General features: G+C 39.7%; 2 protein-coding genes and 2 long non-coding RNA genes across 12 annotated transcripts in view; 3 read left to right on the top strand and 1 right to left on the bottom strand.

Moving 5' to 3' along the window:
• LOC109401001 (uncharacterized) overlaps window positions 1-21,779 on the bottom strand; it is a 403,227-nt gene that overhangs the window by 103,612 nt on the left and 277,836 nt on the right. The gene's annotated exons all lie outside the window — the stretch shown is intronic.
• Window positions 1-21,779, top strand: part of LOC109428685 (17S U2 SnRNP complex component HTATSF1) — a 260,344-nt gene that overhangs the window by 164,179 nt on the left and 74,386 nt on the right. The window lies entirely within an intron of this gene.
• Window positions 7,715-8,640, top strand: LOC109413253 (uncharacterized). Its single transcript, XR_002130824.3, has 3 exons — window positions 7,715-7,860; window positions 7,983-8,064; window positions 8,130-8,640. It is a non-coding gene; the product is annotated as an uncharacterized LOC109413253 (long non-coding RNA).
• Window positions 16,292-17,216, top strand: LOC109417302 (uncharacterized). The gene is made up of 3 exons (XR_003895666.2): window positions 16,292-16,436; window positions 16,559-16,640; window positions 16,706-17,216. It is a non-coding gene; the product is annotated as an uncharacterized LOC109417302 (long non-coding RNA).

Genomic DNA, 21,779 nt, shown 5'->3' with positions numbered 1-21,779 from the left:
TAATTACTACAAAGTGACACACGGCTGTGTGATTAGTGAACTTATTTATAGTAAAAATGTGTTGTTGCTTGATTCCAACTTGTGTTCTACATAATTTGTGCCAGAATTTGGATCTAAATGGCTATTTTAATGTAAACAACTAGGGGTGGGCATTTTACCCCACATATGCCTCAGAAGTTTGGACCCTTGTAAAAAAGTTGTAAGGGTCAAATTCGATACTTTTCCGCTTGGTACACAAACAATGGGAGTGTGCAAAACAGTTTGTGGGGATAGCGAGAAAAAAAATCTTTTAAATGATGTAAAAAAGTGCAAGCATTTGACAGGCTAAAATTACATCAGAAGTAACCAAAATCTTTTTTCGAAGTTTTTGTACAATTTTTTTAGTAAAAATATGTAAACTCAAATGTAAAGAAACATTTTTATTCTTATTTTAGCGATTGCAATTGGAAAAAGTACTGAAAATAACGTGGTTTGCCTAAAACAAGGGTGGCGCAACTTGCCCCCTATGGGCGTTATGGCCGCAGTTCCCCTAATCATTCACGTCTCGTCGTTTTTCGATTCGGTCCATCATAGGCACAGCGATGGAGTGCGGTACGTAAAAACTCAGAAATTTTCACGCCAACCACTTGATGGCTTTCATGAGGATTCTCAAACAGTAATCCATCGTCGATCTTCTATTGTATCTCCGCATCCCAACTGTACGAACCATTCAGATGATTGAAATTCCACCTAATTATTCCCGTACAATTCGATCGGAAATGTCGTATCGCAGTTATACGCTTGGTGCATTACCTCTGTGTTGAGGTAGGTCGCATTGAAATGTTGCCACAACAGCTGCTGCAGCAACCACCTCCAACGACGACCAAAAAGTAGACAGAATAATGATGGAAAACAGCATCCTCCACGCGCACTGCCGCGCCGGTGGTGCTTTCGTTCTCATTGCGGGAGATCCGGATGCGGCGCATCACGGACCACTTGTGCTGCTGTTATCCGATTCACCATTCTCAAGGTTGATTCTCTCGACGTTGTTTTGGTAGCTTTTCTTCTGGGGAGAATAATTGAATTAATTCGAATAATGTGCACCAAATTGTGGAAATTGGGGCGTGGTTGGTTGGCATAATGAATGATCTCTTAGCGCAGGGATAATTGGCATCGTTAAAATGAATTTGTTTATTTCGAGGTTTATCTTTCTTCGAATGCAGAAAATGTATCTGATAATCATTGGGGTCTCCAGTTAGCCTACTGGTTAAGGCTATGGGTCGCCAATCCGGAGACTGCGGGTTCGGTTCCCGTTCCAGTCGGGAAAATTTTCTCGACTCCCTGGGCATAGTTTATCATTGTGCTTACCTCACAATATACAAATTCATGCACAGAGAAAAAATTCTACTCAGTGGCTGAGTTGGTCTTACTCAGAAATCGAAAAATGCTTTGTTTTCTTACTCAGTTTCCGTTAGAAGTGGGACAACCCATTGCCAATGGGTTGTCCCACTTTTAACCGAAACTGAGTAAGAAAACAAAGGATTTTCCGATTTCTGAGTAAGGCCAACTCAGTCATTGAGTAGAAATTTTTCTCGGTGTGCAGTGGCAGGCAAAGAAAGCCCTTCAATTAATAACTGAGGAAGTGCGGAAGCGAGGCAGGCCAAGTCCCAGTTAGGGACGTAGAGCCATAAAGAAGAAGAAGAAGAAGAAGAAGTACTGCTGATCATTTGGTTATGATGTTATCAACTGTAGAAATGCTATCGAAGGAAGTATATTAATCTGAATATACATAGTTTATCAGTTTCAGTTCTGCATTGTATGCTCTGCATTTTGACCTTTTCAGCTGCATGAGTAATTTTAATGTGATTCAGTTAATTGTAATAACGTTACTTATAGATAGCGAATAATTCTTTGATCTTTTCTTTCAGGTATGCACAACTTGGAGATTTTATCTCTTCGACCATGTCTACATTATACAAAAATTTTATCGGTATGTAAATAAGTTTTTATGTATTTTATTTTTGAAAATGAACTAGGCAAAAAGTTAAACAATTTTGAAAAAATCTTGCCGCTTGTCTAAATTAAAAGTCTCATAAAATAGCTTCATACATATCACATTTAGAGAAACTCTATTGAATAATTGGGAATCGGCCAACTTTTTTGTTTGCAAAATCAGCATAAGATCAAAAAGTGGCCTTACGTTATTTAAAAAACGCCGCCCATCAGCATTATTTCTATAACATGCAAAGGATGTCACATCTTTCACGCAGACAAATAAGCTTATCACAATTCAATTTTCCTACCAATTTACCTAATCTACCGTATCCTAACAACATCCGGAAAATACATATTGGACAACAAAATGCCATTCATGGGCAACGACCTGGCAAAAACAGAACGGAAATCCTTTCGAATATGTCCTTCCGTCGCCGACACCCGCCCGTTCAAGAAAACCGATAGCAATAACAATTTTCCAGTCGAACTGTCGCTCTTAAAGAGCACCTTGCTGTTCGTTTTCACTTGACCTCAGCTTGCCTATTTTCTTTGCGTCATAATTTTCCATATTGTCTTGACGGAAGAGTTAACAAGGCACACGATAGATGAATGTTGTTAAAGTTGTCACATTTTAACATCATTCATCTATTTTTCAAATAAAGCTATTTTTGCTTGAAATAACACAAGTCAATATTAGTTTATACTCATACGCCTGTTTCACACAAGGACAACTAACGACCACGAACGGCGAGCAGCTGATTTCCCTGTCCAACGATAAATGATTGATGGCAATTTTATTCACCTCGTTCGACTGACCAAGTGGCTTTCCCACTCACTCATGCATTACTAACTTACAGCAGAGGAGTGGAAAAACGAATGATGCACTTTTTCAAGCAAAGCTCAAATCGTCTCTAAAAAATTGGACCACAGAGCCATGTGACAACTTGATCATCTATCATTTTTCCTCTGCTGTCATCGTTGTCGCCCTAGACCAGAAATGATTGAACTTTTCCAATCTATTTAATTTTTTGTCGCATCGTTTGAAGCTTCCACTTCTCTCCAAAAGTATCACGTGTCCATTATAACTGTCACTGTTTGGATGACTAAATTTCCAATCCGAAGGATAATCGAAGCTCAATCGACCGTTTTACGGTTTCAGCTCCCGGGTGACCGTTCTGCGGAACGACAACTTTCAGCTAGGAAAAAAAATGATTCTGAGTAACTTTTAAGCTTCCAAATATCATATTAGTTGTATGTTTTCCTCTTTTTGACAAGACCAAAACATGCTCATATGCACATGCAGAACTTTGCGAACCAACCTGGGCCAATGAACAGCCCGGCACCATCAGAGAACACTGCTGTGAGTGTGTGGGAGGAAAACTCCCGAAAGCTTTTAGGAGATGAAAAGTTCGTCAATGAACGTACCTACAATATTCCTCTTCTTTGCTTTTTTCTCATCTTGTAGCATGTGGGATGTGGGAGGTCATCATCGGGGGCACAAAACGACCGATGTTGGTCAGCGATTAGGCGATCGATCATTTTTTGTGGGACTTGGAGGAAGTACAGAAGAAACACGATGACACGGAAGGTGGGATGGATCCACTGATGGAGAAGTATATTGACTGTTTTGAATGACAGGTCATTAAGGAACAAAAGATGAAGTTAATGACGGTAAACGATACTTTCTGGTAGATGCGACCGACGAGCGAGCGTCGCCGATGGGGGTACGGATTTAAGCTAGCGGGGATTTACCCAGCTCTACTGAATGGAGTGGAACAGATGTCGCATTTCTTCTCTTTGGTGGGTCGATTGATTGCTGTTTGAGTACCTTGGCTTTAAGGAATGGTGGCCGAATCTTAAATTGAGGCACTAAATAATTGACCTAAAACATATAAGAAAAAACCGTTTGAGTCACAGTTAACCCTCTACAGGAAACCTTAAATGATGGTCCATTTCGGAAACCTGGGGTCCATTTGGACCCCTAAATCGTTCTTCTGTATCGCATGATCCTGATTTATTAGAATATCGGTGTGTTCGGTAAAGTTGTTGGGTTGGTCAAGGATTTACAAATGCTGGAGCGTTTAATTCGGAATTTCATATATAGGTGGTGCTAGTGAGCATGTAAGTATTCAGTATTTGAACACATATGTATCATGATTTTGACCACATAGAATTATGGTGTTTTCAGCAAAGTTGTTCATTAGGTAAAGCGTTTACAAACGATGGACCGTTTGTTTGAAAATTTCACACATAGATGGCGCTACTGAGTGTGCAAATTTTATATTAATATATCTCAGGATCCTGATCACCTAGAATGATGGTATCTTCGGGAAAGTTGTTGAGTTGCTCAAGGACTGACAGATGCTGATCCGTTTGATTCAGAACTTCACACATAGGTGCCGCTAGTGAGCATGTAAGTATTAAGTATATGATCACATTTATATCAAGATCATGACCACATAGAAATTTGGTGTCTTTGGCAAAGAAGTTTATAGGGTTAAGTGTTTACTAATGATGGACCGTTTGTTTGAAAATTTCACACATAGATGCCGCAACTAATCGTGCAAATTTTATATTTCATACATCAGGATCTTGAGCACCTAGAAAGATGATATCTCCGGCATAGTTGTTGGGTACGTCAAGGACTTACAGGTGATGTAGCGTTTGATTTGGAACTCCACGTATAGGTGGCGTTACTGAGCACGCATATTTCATATATCTCATATATCGCGTAATTCTGATCACTTAGAAAGATGGAGTCTTCGGAAAAGTTGTTGTGTAGGCCAAGTACTTACTGACCATGGGCCGTTAAATTTGGAAATTCGTCATACGTAAATGGCATTGGTCAGCATGTAAATTGTATATATGTCATATATTTCAAGATTCTTAGCTCAAACAAACATGGAGACTTCTGCAAAGTTGTTGGGTAGATCAACGGCTTACAGTTGATCGACCGTATAATTCGGAACTCCACATATAGGTGGCGGTACCGAGCATGCAAATTAAATATCTCATTTATCTCAGGATTCATTGCCATAACTTTCAGGATTACCCATTTTGTAGAACAAGTTACTTTTTGCGTCGTGGCTCACGCTGTACAACATAGTGACAATGAGTACAATTTATGTGTGGGTCTGGGTATATGTTTGTTCTACTTACATGGCAAACTTGTGGCCGTTCGGATAGCATCGTCAAACATACACGATGCTTCGACGTACTGTTTGAGCAAGAGAGACAGCAGCGCTGGAGTCGTAGTGAATTGGAAATTCTACCACTAGGCGTAGCTAGAGTGATTTTTTTTTAAATTTTACAAATCTCAAGATCTGAGGCGAGATAGATCTACATTGGTCTTAGCCGAGTCGAAAGACACCAGCAAAGAAAAAAAAATCAAGATCCTGATTATTAGGAATATGGTATCTTCGCCAAAGCTGTTAAGAAGATCAAGGTTAATTATTATTTGATTCGAGTTTCTGTCATTAGGTGGCGCCAGGGATGCCAGATGATTTTTTGAAAAATATGTATAACAGTTTTCAAAAATCTGTATCCCATACAAAATTTGGGATAAAAATCTGTATCCCATACATGCTCAAAAATCTGTATAATACAGATAAATGTCACTGGGTGGCGCTAGTAGCAAATTTACAAAAACATAGAAATTTTATTTATTAGCCAGAACATTTTAAACAGGCTATAACTTCTTATTAAGTGCACCAAATTTTGACTGCAAGTTTCCCAACTAGTTAGCTATAATTGGTACAAATTTGGGCTTGGTTTGTTAACTCTTCGTGAAGTTGAAGTGTTTCTAGTAAAATTCTTCTAATTTCACTGCAGCCCAATAAACTACTATATCTTAGGGTTAAATTAACTAAATTTAATGGAATTTTGAAAATGTATGACTACTAAATTTGTCTTTGTTTACCATTTGATTTGACTCAAATTTGTCTGAAGAGAAAAAGTTACAGCTTGTTGAATACATTTTTAGAAATTCTAATAATTTGCAACCTATTTGTAACTAGCGCCTAGAGATGAAATTTTGCATCTTCAAACTGTAAGCTCTTAACTTACCAAACAGTTTTGCCGTGGAAACCATCTCTTTAAGTAACCAGCTTCCTGAGATTAAAAAATATAGACTCTTTAGCGCCACCTATTAGTGAAATTTCGGATCAACGGCCCATCAACTGTTAGTCCTCGACCAGTTTAACAGTATTTTTTTTTGTCTGTATTAACGAGATTTTTAACTCTAGGCTAGTTCATCTCGGGACCCACGTTTTACTTCCCTTCCGAAGGAAGAATCCACATTTTGTGAGCATGTCGGGAGTGGGATTCGATCCCAGGTCCTCGGCGTGATAATCAAGTGTTCTAACCATCACACCAGGTCCGCTCCACTTTAACAGTATTGCCAACACCAACACCAACACTCCAAGTAATTAAAACCCTGAGATATATGGGTGAGCAATTGTGTTATTGTTGTGTCTGTTTGTCTCTGATATCACAAGATGTAATGTCTCTTAGCTTTTTTTTGGGATCCACTGGTATGCGTTTGGTTTATCAAAATATTTGAACAGCCTCCTGTGAGCACTCTGCGTGTGCACTGAGTGGTGCTTTTTTTCTGAGTACGCGCAGAAATTGTGCACTGGGATTATGACTTGCAGGCTCTTGTGCTATATGAAATATACAAATTACATGCCCACTAACGCCACCAATGAGCAAAATTCAGAGTAAAACGACTCATCATTTATGAGTTCTTGCAACTTATTTGCAGAATCTTCAATTTTACTAAATAATCTGAATCCTGATGTAAAAATTATTAAAAATTTTTATGCTTACTAGCGTCATTTAGTGACAGAGGTTCGAATCAAACGGTCCATTATCTGTAAATTCTTGACTTACCAAACATCTCTACTATACGGTAAGAGAGTTATTAGGACCCTGGGATATTTGAATTATAAAATATGCATACTCAGTGGCGCCACCTATGTGTGGATTTCCGAATCAAATTGTGCATCATCTGTAAGTTCTTGACCTATGAAACAACTTTGCCGAACACACCATCTTTCTATGTGATCAGGATCTTGAGATATATGAGATGTAAATATTGCATGCTCACTAGCGCCACCTATGTGTGGAGTTTCAAATCAAACGGCCCATCATCTGGAAGTAATTGACAAACACAACAACTTTCTCGAAGGCGTCACTTTTCTAAGTGATAAGGATCCAGGGATATATGAGATACAAAATTTACATGCTCACTAGCACCGCCTAGTGGTGGAATTTAAAATCAATCGGTCTATTATCTGTAAGGCGCTGTCCATAAACTACGTAGACTCATTTTGGGCTATCTCAGACTGTAACGCTTAGTCACTTTTTTGAATTGGACATAGTTTTTCAAGATTTTAGGTGTAAATTAAAAGTAATTATTTTCATTGAATATTTAGAAAAAAGGTTAACATCGTTGAATTTGAAATGCACGGCTAAATTAGGATAAAAGCTCTTCTTTGTACTAAAATATTTAAGTCACTTTATTATACAACTTTCTATAAAAGCTCATTAAATTAGGATAAAAGCTCTTCTTTGTACTAAAACATTTAAGTCACTTTATTACAAAACTTTCTATAAAAGCTCATTGAAATAGGATAAAAGCTTTTAAAGTTATTTGTACTAAAAAGTTAAGGTGAAACATAGATGGCCCAAAGGAGTCGAAAATATGAACTGTGGTTGACTCGTCTAAATTTTTGGTTTTGTATTAGTAAATGTCAAATTACATGATCAGTAAAATTTTACGTTCGATCGAGTTTCGTAGAATAGATTCAGCCATTACCAAATCTGATCGGCAAGTGAGCAGACAGTTAGTTTCGGTGATAGTGCTTTCAATTTTTTCAATCTAAGGTGCGTCCATCTTGGATAAGTTTAATTTGGTAAAAAAAGAACAGTTTTTAAATTTAGTGATCGCTGCATGATACGTAAAGTGAAACGTTAATTCATAACTTTTATTGTTTTTTTTGCGTTAGTTATTAAAAATAGTTCCGGATTTATTTTATCACTGGGAACGGAAACTCTGCTCATCTGTGCAGTTCTAAATCTGTACAAAAGGTAATTTTATAAAGTGAATTCATTTAATGTACAAAATTCTAATTGGTTTCGTCGTTGGGCATCAGCGTCCAACGGACGCTTTTTTGTACGGGCTTCAAGCCCGCAGCTACACACTCCGCCATTTTGAACATCCACACGACCACGTGGGACATTTCCGAGGACGCTCGCTCATCCAGGCCCGCCACAGAGCTGGCAGTCAAACGGGTGGAGAGGATTGTCTGGCCTGCCCGCATTCTGAGAGGAGTGATCGGGTAGCGTACTTGGACCTGCCGAAACCCTTCCCCGCACCTTTATTCCGGCCATCAGTGATTCGAGCTTCTTTTCCGAGCCGTCCCTCGAAGGAACGGGATCCCGCCGGCCCCGGCGGCGAACCCTTGCTCCGCCGCTGCGCTCGCCAAGAACATCGCACTCCGTCCGTGCACCCCTCGTCAGCTGACAGCATAAGTTAAACCCTGCGCAGGTATGTCCTCATAATCATGGCCATGAACACACTACACAACACACACTCACACACTCTCACACTGGATGCTTAAAACGAAAAAATGAATTAATACATAAAAATGAATTCAAACTCAACATATTATGCTTCGTTCATTTCATGAGTACTGAGCCCTGTGGTAATGTAGTCCGCCCGGGTATCGTCACACTCTACGTTTCACTTTACGTTCTCTTCGGACACGTTTTCGTTCCTTCGCTTTGATGCGTTCACCTCAGTTAATAGTTTCGCTATACTTTGTGGCCATCGCTTTACGTTTCAAACCACCTAGCAACCGTTCGCTGACCCTAGACAAGATTGCGCTCATGCTTACATAGTTTAGTCGGGCAAATTCGAATAAAACGACCAGTGGTCTCTCGGAATCGAGAGTGGCGCTTAAGCCACTGAGTTTGCGTCAAGCTTTAATAGAAATCAACAAACGGTTACATTGGCGCCCAACGCAAAAAAAATTGGTCCAATTGCTACAGCTTAGATTGAAATTTGAGACGTGTTATCCACGAAAGTTTATTGTATTTTTTTTTTGATTCAATTTTTTACAGTTGATTGTATAGTACAACAACCAATACCGATATTCTCTTTATTACTTTATTTTGTTTCCTTAGGTTAATGTTTTATTTAGATTTTTTTGTTTTTTTTTTTTCTAAAGTTAGGGTTAATGACTTGAATTGATTAAAAAGTGAAAACTAAAGCAACGGTTAAAGAAACAGAATTTTATTTAATTGGGTTAGATAATATTAAAGTGAACTTTAGAGGGAATAGTATTGTGGATTGAATTTTTTTTGTAGATATTTTGTTAGTGATTAGATGCTATTGTTTGAATAAGAATATTTTCAGTGAGTTTCGTATATTTTATTGGGTTATTGACTACATTATTTCTATTATATTCCTTTTAATTGTTTTTTTTCTTTTTCTTTTTTTCATTATTTTTTATTTTTTTTTTGAACTTACAAAACGGAATCTATTTTCTTTTTCATTTGTTTGTAATAATATATAGAGAATTAGAACTTTCAAAATTGTTTGAAAATCAATTGAAATTATTAGTTATTTTTTGTAAGTAAAACTAAAAGATTCAGAAAAATGGTTAGATTTTATATCCTTCCGAATGCTGATCATCTGCAAGAAGATGAGCTTAATTTTGAAATAGCTATAAGGGGAATTGAAATTGAAATCGATGCTAAATTGGAAGACAAAAGGAGAGCCTTAAGATGTGCTTATAAAACAGAGAGAAAGGAGCCTAAACTTTTTATCACGAACTTGCCAATTGTAGAAGAAGTTGAAACTCTTGGTGGTACACTCAAGTTATTGAAACAAACGTTGCGAAAAGAGTTTGATTACACTATTGTTTCTAGACTGAGACATTATTTGATTAGGTTTTCATCAGCAGGAACAAAAAATGAAGATGAGGAAAAATTGAAAGACGAACAGTGCAAAAAGATAGAAGAATTTTTACGCGCTTACCGTCAAAGAGTGACGTATGATCCGGACCAACCGAATGAGGAGACAGATTTAGATGTAGGAGCTGGAGCCAAGGCGCTCAAAGAGTCTTGGAGAAATCCAGACCCTGCAGCTACTTTTCAAAAGAAAAAACAAGGAAGTAGTAGAACAGGAACGTTTCCTAAGAATAAGATACTAGATGACGATAGAGAAACCGAATCAGATAAGAAAATTGTTTCGACAAAGCCGGAAGGAAATGAAACAAAAGATAATAAACAAAAACGCGAATTCAGGCCGTCAAAGGAAGCACAAAAAGAGAGGAGAACAAGTGATTTTAAGGAGCCAGGGTACGAGTATGACCAGTTTAGGAAAAGACAAAATAACCGTCATCAGAACAATCCATCTTTTTCCTCGTCCGACTCTGATACGGATGAGAATGATTCGGTAGGCAAAGAAAAGAGGAAATTTGAAAACAGATCTCACAACAAATCCAGAGGTAGGACGATTTCGAGTTCGATTAGCGAAAGTAGTACAGATCATGAAGAGGAAAGAAGACGGCACAGAGACAGATACTCTCACCGTTCACCACCCTCCCTCAGACGTAGTAGAAGTTATAGAGATGATTATTTTAGGAATTCCAGATCAAGGGTAGAAAGCTGGGATATTGTTTTTAGCGGGGATACCAGATCAATTCAGGTGGAAGACTTCTTAAACCGAGTAAAAAAATTAGCGAAACACGAGAGAGTGGGAAAGGAAGAACTTTTGGATAAAATTCACTACAAGTTAAAGGGGGAAGCAAGTGACTGGTGGTTCACCAGAGAAAGTTATTGTACTACCTGGGAAAAGTTCGAAAGCGAAATTCGGTTTAGGTTTGGCAACCCGAACCGAGATAGGGGAATTCGTAGTCAGTTGAGAGAATTGAGACAAAGAAGAGGAGAAACTTTTGTAGCTTTTGTTACAGAAGTAGAAAAATTAAATCAATGCTTGAAAAGACCCCATTCTTCAAGAACTATTTTTGAGATCGTATGGGAGAACATGCGTCCCCACTATAGATCGAAATTAGCCACTACACGAGTTCACAATTTAGAACGCTTATTGGAACTCAACCATAGGATCGATGCGAACGATCCTGGCTTGTATCGCACTGGGCATGCCATGCGTAATGAAGTGCATCATATAGATGCACAGAGCAACTCTGACAGTGAATACTCGTCATCAGAAGAGTATGTAGTTAACGCGCTTCAGAGGAAATTGAAAATTTCAAAAGATACTCAAAAACTGAACTCTTCAGACAAAACCACCTTTTCACCGATGGCAGAACAAGCTACATTGAAATGCTGGAATTGTCAGAAGGCGGGCCATCATTGGAGGGCATGTAAAGAAAGAAAGTTGATTTTTTGTTACGCCTGTGGGAATATCGGCCGCACTACTAGAACATGTGAACGAAATCATCCTCAGGTCGACCCTCAGCAACAACAGCAATCGTTAAACTAAATGCGAGATGCGGAGACGGGAACTCATTCATCTCGCAAACAGTGGTTCCCAAACTAGAGAGCTCTAAATTATTTCAAAGATACCACGAGACTATGCATATTAAGGTCAACCCCAACGTATGTCCGAGAATACGAGTCTCTATTTTAGACACTGAGGTTATTGCACTTCTCGACTCGGGCGCTAGTATAAGTGTACTGAACTCGACAAAAATCCTAAAAAAACATGATTTGAAACTTTTTGATGCTAATGTCGTTGTGAGCACTGCAGACGACACAGCACACGAATGTCTTGGGTACGCGAATGTGCCTTACACATTCGCGGGAATTACAAAGGTAATTCCAACCATAATTGTCCCACAATTGTCTAAGCCCTTAATTTTAGGGATGGACTTCTGGAATGCGTTCGAGATACGCCCAATGATGAAGTTCGATGACCAAATCACTGACGTTGATCTATTGGATACAAACGGACAACCGATAATGAATTTTATTTCGTCGAATCACGATTTTCAAAACGATTCTTCTAGCATTGAACCCGAGATTTGTTTGACAATATGTTCTCTAGAACTTACCGACAAAGAGAACCGACTAACTTACAAAGCTCAACCTGAACTTGATGAGTCTTTGGATGTACCGTCACTTGAACTACCTTGTAATCCTGAGGAAAATATTGATACAATTGAAACTGAACACGACCTTACAGACCTCGAAAGGAAGCAGCTTACGGAAGCATTGAAATGTTTTGAATTAACCAGCGAAAACAAATTAGGGAGAACCAATTTGATTGAGCATGAAATAGAGATTATAGAGGGGGCCAAGATGCGAGATTTACCTATGTATAGGTACTCACCAAGCGTATGGGACAGCATCGAAAAGGAGCTTGAACGTTATGAGAGATTAGACGTTATAGAAGAATGTACTAGTGAATATGCTAGCCCGTTAGTGCCTGTCAAGAAATCAAACGGTAAAATTCGGGTTTGCTTGGATTCGCGGAAAATTAATTCGATTACCAAAAAAGACGCGTACCCCATGCGTAATATGAATGAGATATTTCATAGGTTACAAAAAGCTAGATATTTTAGCATCATCGACTTGAAAGATGCTTATTTTCAAGTCCCATTGAAGGAAAGCTCAAGGAACTTTACCGCCTTCCGGACCCCTAAGGGCCTATTTCGCTTCAAAGTGGTTCCATTCGGCCTAAAGAACGCTCCATTCACGATGAGCAGGTTGATGAATAGAGCAATAGGTTTTGATCTTGAACCATATGTTTTCATCTACTTGGATGATATCGTGATAGCCACCGAGTCCTTAGACGAGCACTTTCGTCTTCTAAAAGAGGTGGCTAAACGACTTACAAAAGCAGGGCTTACTATTTCGGTGGAAAAAAGCCGTTTTTGTAGGCGGCAAGTTAAATACCTGGGCTACCTATTAACGGAAAATGGTTTGGCTATTGACAGTTCAAAGTTAGAACCAATATTGAATTACCCGCGCCCTAAGTCCATAAGGGACATCCGTCGACTTATGGGGTTGATGGGGTTTTACCAAAAATTTATAAAAAATTACAGCCACATCACTACACCGATCACAGACCTCCTCAAGAAATCAAAAAAATTTAAATGGAATGAAGAAGCTGAACGTGCCCTTGACGAGTTAAAATCGGTTCTAACTTCGTCTCCCGTGCTGGCTAACCCTCGTTATGACATCCCCTTCATAATTGAAACCGATGCATCGCAACTTGCTGTAGGGGCAGCACTTTTACAAGAGCACCCTGAAGGGAAAAGAATAGTAGCATACTATAGTAAGAAACTTACCAGTACGCAACGCAAATATGCAGCGACTGAAAAAGAATGTCTGGCAGTATTATTGGCGGTAGAAAACTTTCGTCATTACGTGGAAGGCACCACCTTTACGGTTATAACGGACGCAAAAAGCATAACGTGGCTCTTCACGATTACAGCAGCCAACGGAAATTCGAGGCTTCTCCGTTGGGCCTTAAAACTTCAGTCCTTCGATTTCAATATCCAATACAGGAAAGGTAGAGACAATGTCCTAGCAGATTGCTTATCGAGGATTGAGTCAATTGAAACGGTAGATAGAGATTATGAAGAGTTGAAGGAAAGAATCTTGAAAGATCCATCACTGTATACTGAGTTCAAAATCATAGGTGGGAAAATATTCAAATTTGTTCAAGATAGCTCCAAAATAGAAGACAGAAGGTTTTTATGGAAATACTATCCCCCAAAACAGGATAGACTTCAAATTATACAAACTGTCCATGAGCCAGCTCATTTGGGGTATGATAAAACGATTGCAAGTATTAAGGAAAAATTCTTTTGGCCAAGAATGTGCCTCGACACCAAACAGTTTTGTAAAGCATGTCTACCTTGCAAGACGTCCAAAAGCACCAACATTAACAGTACCCCACCCATGGGTTCTCAAAAACAAAACTGTGACTATCCTTGGCAGTTCCTGACCCTAGATTACCTGGGACCGTTTCCTCCATCAGGTAGATCCCAAAGCACTTGTTTGCTAGTGGTCACGGATATTTTTACAAAGTTTATTTTAGTTCAACCTTTTAAACAGGCAACGGCCTGCTCCTTGGTGAAATTTCTTGAGCAGTCGATCTTTTTACTATTCGGAGTACCACAGACGGTATTGACGGATAATGGCAGCCAATTTACGTCAAAATTGTTCAAGGATCTGTGTACGCACTATGGAATAACCCATTGGCTCACTCCATCCTACCACCCTCAAGTCAACAATTCAGAAAGGGTGAATAGGGTGATTACGGCTGCAATTAGGGCCACAATTAAGGGCAACCACAAAACATGGGCAGATAACATCCATAGCATTGCAAATGCAATAAGGAACTCTACCCACGAATCAACTAAACATACGCCGTACTTCCTAACGTTCGGGCGAAATATAATATCTGATGGTCGGGAGTACGAAATTCTCAATGAAACGGGCGAAAATCAACACACGATCTCGTCCAAAGAAAGGGAAACATTATATGCACAGGTACGAAAGAATCTAAATGAAGCGTACTGCAAACAGGCTAAATATTATAACTTACGATCGAATGCAAAAGCACCAAAATATGTAGTGGGTGAAAAAGTACTCAAAAAAAGCACCTTCCTTTCCGACAAGGGAAAAGATTTCTGCGCCAAACTGGCACCAAGATACACAGCAGCAACAGTGACGAAAGTCCTTGGTGACAGTTATGAGTTGACCGACGAGCTAGGCAAACGATTGGGAATCTTCCACGCAACATTTTTGAAAAAGTTGTAGAAACTATGAAGGCGGATTAGGCTATGAAACTCTCGAAGAGATTTACCATAGGTGACACTTCCCTAACAAAACACGTAGTCAGGTTTCAGTAAACGGCATATAGGTAGTTATCCATCATATATTTGTAAACAAACTTCACTTGTATATAGAAAATACCACTTTAGATTCTTGTGATACGGCAAGTTCACTTTCACTTTGAAATATTCTGTAGCATAAAGTAGCATAAAATTCATTTTGATTGGCAGGTCGATAGAGATGTGTGCGTGAGCTTGGACTAAGGTGCTTCGGCGAACGATGCTTCCGTTTTTCATCATGCAAGAGTCTATCGAGTTTTTTTTAATGCACATAGTTTTGTTACCTAAAAATAGAGATAGAAATTTAAGTAAACTGATGAAGATTCACCTTTAGATGTACTCTCCGTTATTGATTCTTGCAAATTCAATCCAATTCTCCGCAAAATATCAGTTTTCTGCCTCCACGTTTAATATTAGTTAGCTTGCTTCTCTACGGACACAGTTTGACAGTTCCCGCTCAAGTTAGTTCATTAAAGTTCATCGCTCCGTCAATTGTGACACAGGGTTGATCTCGAAGTTGTCGGGTTGCCGTGCGATGTTTTTGTTTAGTACAGATAATCTGTCAATAAATAACGATATGGATGGATTTCATAACACTCTTTACATATGTTTGTCAACAGATGGTTGATGAGGGAAATGTTGTGAATCTTTACGTTCCGTTTGAACGCAAAAAATCAGTAGTTTAGTCAATATTTAAAGTTGATGCATATGATTTTGAGCGAAGGTGTCAGTTTTTCATCAGGTAGTCGAATAGATTCGATGTAACAGAAAAACGTTTACGTTACAAAAATTTTACGTTTTGGAAGTTCTACAAATCAGTTGAGAATCGAAAATCAATGATGTAGAAAACATAATTCTCGGACCCGATGTATGAGATCAAACAAGTGGATACAATGACGGTGTATGTCAATTTACAGTAGTAGCAATTGGATACAACATTAGCATTATACAGATTGATAATTTATAAATTAAAGTATTGTTTCAGGTTATGAAAATTTGATCAATATCTCATTGATCAAATTTTCATAAAATTGCGTGGTGTGGTGTAACGCTTAGTCACTTTTTTGAATTGGACATAGTTTTTCAAGATTTTAGGTGTAAATTAAAAGTAATTATTTTCATTGAATATTTAGAAAAAAGGTTAACATCGTTGAATTTGAAATGCACGGCTAAATTAGGATAAAAGCTCTTCTTTGTACTAAAATATTTAAGTCACTTTATTATACAACTTTCTATAAAAGCTCATTAAATTAGGATAAAAGCTCTTCTTTGTACTAAAACATTTAAGTCACTTTATTACAAAACTTTCTATAAAAGCTCATTGAAATAGGATAAAAGCTTTTAAAGTTATTTGTACTAAAAAGTTAAGGTGAAACATAGATGGCCCAAAGGAGTCGAAAATATGAACTGTGGTTGACTCGTCTAAATTTTTGGTTTTGTATTAGTAAATGTCAAATTACATGATCAGTAAAATTTTACGTTCGATCGAGTTTCGTAGAATAGATTCAGCCATTACCAAATCTGATCGGCAAGTGAGCAGACAGTTAGTTTCGGTGATAGTGCTTTCAATTTTTTCAATCTAAGGTGCGTCCATCTTGGATAAGTTTAATTTGGTAAAAAAAGAACAGTTTTTAAATTTAGTGATCGCTGCATGATACGTAAAGTGAAACGTTAATTCATAACTTTTATTGTTTTTTTTGCGTTAGTTATTAAAAATAGTTCCGGATTTATTTTATCACTGGGAACGGAAACTCTGCTCATCTGTGCAGTTCTAAATCTGTACAAAAGGTAATTTTATAAAGTGAATTCATTTAATGTACAAAATTCTAATTGGTTTCGTCGTTGGGCATCAGCGTCCAACGGACGCTTTTTTGTACGGGCTTCAAGCCCGCAGCTACACACTCCGCCATTTTGAACATCCACACGACCACGTGGGACATTTCCGAGGACGCTCGCTCATCCAGGCCCGCCACAGAGCTGGCAGTCAAACGGGTGGAGAGGATTGTCTGGCCTGCCCGCATTCTGAGAGGAGTGATCGGGTAGCGTACTTGGACCTGCCGAAACCCTTCCCCGCACCTTTATTCCGGCCATCAGTGATTCGAGCTTCTTTTCCGAGCCGTCCCTCGAAGGAACGGGATCCCGCCGGCCCCGGCGGCGAACCCTTGCTCCGCCGCTGCGCTCGCCAAGAACATCGCACTCCGTCCGTGCACCCCTCGTCAGCTGACAGCATAAGTTAAACCCTGCGCAGGTATGTCCTCATAATCATGGCCATGAACACACTACACAACACACACTCACACACTCTCACACTGGATGCTTAAAACGAAAAAATGAATTAATACATAAAAATGAATTCAAACTCAACATATTATGCTTCGTTCATTTCATGAGTACTGAGCCCTGTGGTAATGTAGTCCGCCCGGGTATCGTCACACTCTACGTTTCACTTTACGTTCTCTTCGGACACGTTTTCGTTCCTTCGCTTTGATGCGTTCACCTCAGTTAATAGTTTCGCTATACTTTGTGGCCATCGCTTTACGTTTCAAACCACCTAGCAACCGTTCGCTGACCCTAGACAAGATTGCGCTCATGCTTACATAGTTTAGTCGGGCAAATTCGAATAAAACGACCAGTGGTCTCTCGGAATCGAGAGTGGCGCTTAAGCCACTGAGTTTGCGTCAAGCTTTAATAGAAATCAACAAACGGTTACAAGACCCCCCCCCCCTCCGTAGACTTTTGTTCATAAAAAATTTTCTAAATTTGTATGGAGCGTAGACTTTGGCCAGACCACCCCCCCCCCCCCCCCCTCACAGTCTACGTAGTTTATGGACAGGCCCTAAGCGCTCGGCTTACTGAGCAACTTTCCCAAAGACGTGACGCTTCTACAAGCTCTAGATCTTCCGATAATTTCGTTTGAAGACATTACAGTCAGGTTTTTTTTTACGCGGTTTTCATTTACGCGGCCGCGTAAATGAAAACTCCATACAATAAAAAAATCATCGTCTTTTTTTGCATGATTCGTCGAGAATTGGTGAGACTTTTTTACGCGGTTTTTTGGATTTTGAACTGAGTTTTTTTTACGCGGTACGTATCCCCCGCGTAAAAAAACCTGACTGTATATTACTAAATTGTTTATGCCAAATAGCGCCATCTAGTGAGGAAATTTCGAATTAACCAATTCACTGCGAGATGGCGCATGACTTACCGAACAAATTTGTCGAAGACATGAATATTTCAAAACATCACAATCAAAAGATATAGCACAGACAAACAGACGTAACACTTGCGAAATTTCCATCGACCACGCTTTTAATGATCATTTTAAATTTTCATAGTTATGACTTTCACAACCAGAGGCACGCGCATCGTTTTTCTATGCGTTTGACGTTTCACACTAACGCCTTCTGTTGACGATATGGCACAACACAGTGATTCGTGCAACTTTTCCACCAGGTGATGGTAGTGTGAACTGGGCGATGGATTTCCATGAAAATCGTTCAAGGTGTTACGTCTGTTTGTCTGTGGATATAGAGAATTCAATTTGGGGTCCAAATGCACCCCAGGTATACAAAATCGCCCGGTTCAACTTTGACATGGAATAAAAACCAAAGTATGCCATGAAATCAACTTTATTTTTGCTTAAATAATAGAACTAGGTCTAGTTTGAAGGTATTGAAAAAATAAAGTCAATATGTTATACCCAACTTGCTTGCCATTATTCCAAAGTTGCCTGGGGTCCGAATGGACCCCAGGTATCCATTAGAGGGTTAACTAGAGTGTACAGTGTTAGCTGTACGTTCGATGCTTCCATTCATCTGCCGGGTACGTATTTCAACAATATTTTCAAAGGTCAATCCCAAATTCGAACATAAGCGATTTATTTTCAACAATTGTGTTGTATTATTGTCATGTTGATGTTTCTTGTCGATGTAAAACTATCTAAAACCAAGTTTACAAGAAAAAAATGATAGCTACGTCATTTTTTTATCTGTATTAACGAGATTTTTAGACCTAGGCCAGCTCTCGGGACCCACGCTTTTCTTCCCTTTCTGAGGAAGAATTCACCATTTTGTGAGTTTGTCGGGAGTGTGATTCGATCCCAGGTCCTCGGCGTGATTGTCAAGTGTTCTAACCATCACACCAGATCTGCTTAACACAGCTATGTCAATGTAGGTACCTTACGTGGATCTAATGTATATCAACTTTTTTTTTTCATTGAATTAAAGCACAAAACGAATGACACCTTCCATTATATGATACCACATTCATCAACTCATTTCCAAGAATAAACGCGACACAACACAATCACTCTCTAGAGAGAGAGAGACAGTGGAATCTAACCCAAATGTCAAGCCTCACTTCAAAGTGACACCGGATCCCAAAACAAAAGAGGAACACAAATGCCAAAAGGACGACAGGTGTTTGTCCACTTCGATTTCACCGGTGCCGCTGGTGACGGCGGTGCGGTGGCTTTGTTGGTGGGCGGGCAGAAGCCTCCACTTGAGTGGAATGTCACGCAAACACAAATTCCTGACATCCGAGCAACAGCAACAGCGCACAAAAAATGGCAAAGTTCATGCGGTGGAGCGCGGTTCTTCTGTCCGGTAAGGTGGCTTTCCAGCACAGCCGACCTGCTTCACAAGCCTCCATCGGTTAAAATGAACACACCAATAGGGTTGGGTTGCCGATAGGATGTCCCATCCGGCGGCGTGTCAGTGTGTGTTCTGCAGTGCCGAGCCGGAAGCGTGATTGAAATATTTGACCCATGTTGCGACGGCGGCGTTCATAAATCTTCATCGTCATACGCAACACAAAAGGTAAATAACTGAAGAACGGCAGCGGTGGCTCTAAATCGAAGCCATTCCATCCAAACAAATGGTTTTACGATTCGATCCGATAACCGAATCATTTTTCTGCTTCCGTTGGTTTAGCGTGGCCAGGCGATATACTGCCGACGATACGACAGAGTCCATTCAAATGCAAAATTCTGTCACAGTCCTTGCCAGTGTTTACCACACTGGATCACGGACCGCGCTAGGTATTTGCCCAGGTTGACCAACAGAGTCAACGGAAAATCCGGTTGTTCCACAATCGTCGCTTTCATGTTTTTTTCAGCACAGGTTCTAGGCATACCTGCCATTCCTTGTTTTTATCAAGGGCCTGCTGATGTACAAAAGAAAAATCAACAAACTCGTTCTATCCGGAGCAACTGTGGCTCTACCAAGCCAAGTTCCCGTTCCGTACCACCATGAAGAGGAGAGTTGACAAATGGATCGACACGACACCGAATTTGCGGTGGCATAAAGGGATTTGTTTCTGTTTTGTGAAGGTGCGTGCGTGTTTGTCCTCGTCCTCGTCACATCGGTACACACTTGACTGTGCGAGCTTTTGAGTCACACATGACGTTAGACACCAACGGATGCTTTTGGGTTTGGGAAAAAAGAGGCTTCAGCTGGTGCGAACTAATATAGTGTTGAGTTCATTTACGAAAGGGGTTTCGTTCAGGGGGATTTGTGAAGCTTTTTACGCAAACACTTTTTTCATTGTTTATATTATAGATATCTCAAAAGCTGCGTTACATTAGTTTTATGATGATTTATAAAGTTATTTTTTAGCATCAACTTGAGTTTGACTGGTCGTTCTTGAATGGTTTGTACAATAAGCCCTAGCTCAGCTTCATTCAAACGAAAAACACAACGCTCGCCAGATTACGCTCCATCTGAACCACCATCATGTCAACGGCTTCTTGTTTCAACCGGTTGACTAGCCGGATGATCAAGCGGATGATGACTGAAATTGGCGTTTTGCAGAGTTATTGTCCGACATTCTTGCAACATGTCCTGCACACCGTTTTCGTTCAGTTTTGGGCACTTGCAGGATGCTGGTTTCACTGTAGAGTGCAGAGAGTTCGTGGTTTATTCTTCGACGCCACACACTGGTCTCCGCCAGTGGCGATTCCCTAACCGCAAATCTACCTGTTCAACAAACGTAAATTCTTGAATTTTTTCATCAAAATGGCTTGTAATTTGTAGAAAATGACGAAAATAGTCGTTTTCGTCCATTTTCAATTTTATTCGGATTCCAAATTCTCCACAAGCTCATATTTTTGCGTCGTTGAACAGGTAAAAGTGAGGTTAAGAGACACCACTGGTCTCCGCACGTCACCAACGATCTTACTTAAGGTATCAGGTCATTAGGCCGACGGACGTAAGTAAATAATCTAGCATCCGTCATTCAATTCCATCATGAAGTCATTAAACAAATGGTTCGTTGGGCAGCATTTTATAGAGGATTTGTCGCACGGTGAAGTTCTAGTTCGTTGTCGAGTGGCCATCGACGAAGCCGGCTTGATAACTGTAGGTGACACATGACGGAAAATGCTCTGGGATAGCAATTTGTAGAGTGCTTTGAGAATTGTTACCGCTCGGAAGTTCTTACACTTAATGTAACCTTTCTTGTAGATAGAGTAAGTTACACCTTCATCCACTCCTCCGGTAGCTGTTTGGTTTCCCAGACCCTAGCTGTTAGCCAAAACAGGCAGGTAGCAAACTTTTTTGGACTCATCTTAATAAGTTCAGCTCTGATACCATCATTACCAGCTGGCTTATTATTCTTGAGCTACTGGATAGCATCTTCAACTTCCTCAACATGGGAGTTGACTCGTCAGTGGTCCCTGTCATTTCTTCCGTTGCCTTGGACCTCCATGTCTATGCTCTACACACAATTTGGGTGTTCTTTCCTGCTTCCATTTCTAGATCACCTCACGTTGGTTCATCAAGATGCTTCCTGTACGTTTCGGCTCGCGCACGAAGCATTTGCGAGATTCGTTGAGCTTCTGGTAGAACTTCCATGTTCTTTATAAGTGGCGCAACACTTCCATTTGTTCGCATTGCGCTTCTTCCAAGCGCTTCTTCTTTCATCTCTTCA

The sequence above is a fragment of the Aedes albopictus genome, chromosome 2 (assembly GCF_035046485.1).
Source record: "Aedes albopictus strain Foshan chromosome 2, AalbF5, whole genome shotgun sequence".
NCBI classification, from domain to species: domain Eukaryota; kingdom Metazoa; phylum Arthropoda; class Insecta; order Diptera; family Culicidae; genus Aedes; species Aedes albopictus.
Note: the sequence above shows the minus strand (reverse complement) of the source record. Positions and strands in the feature narration are given on the sequence as shown.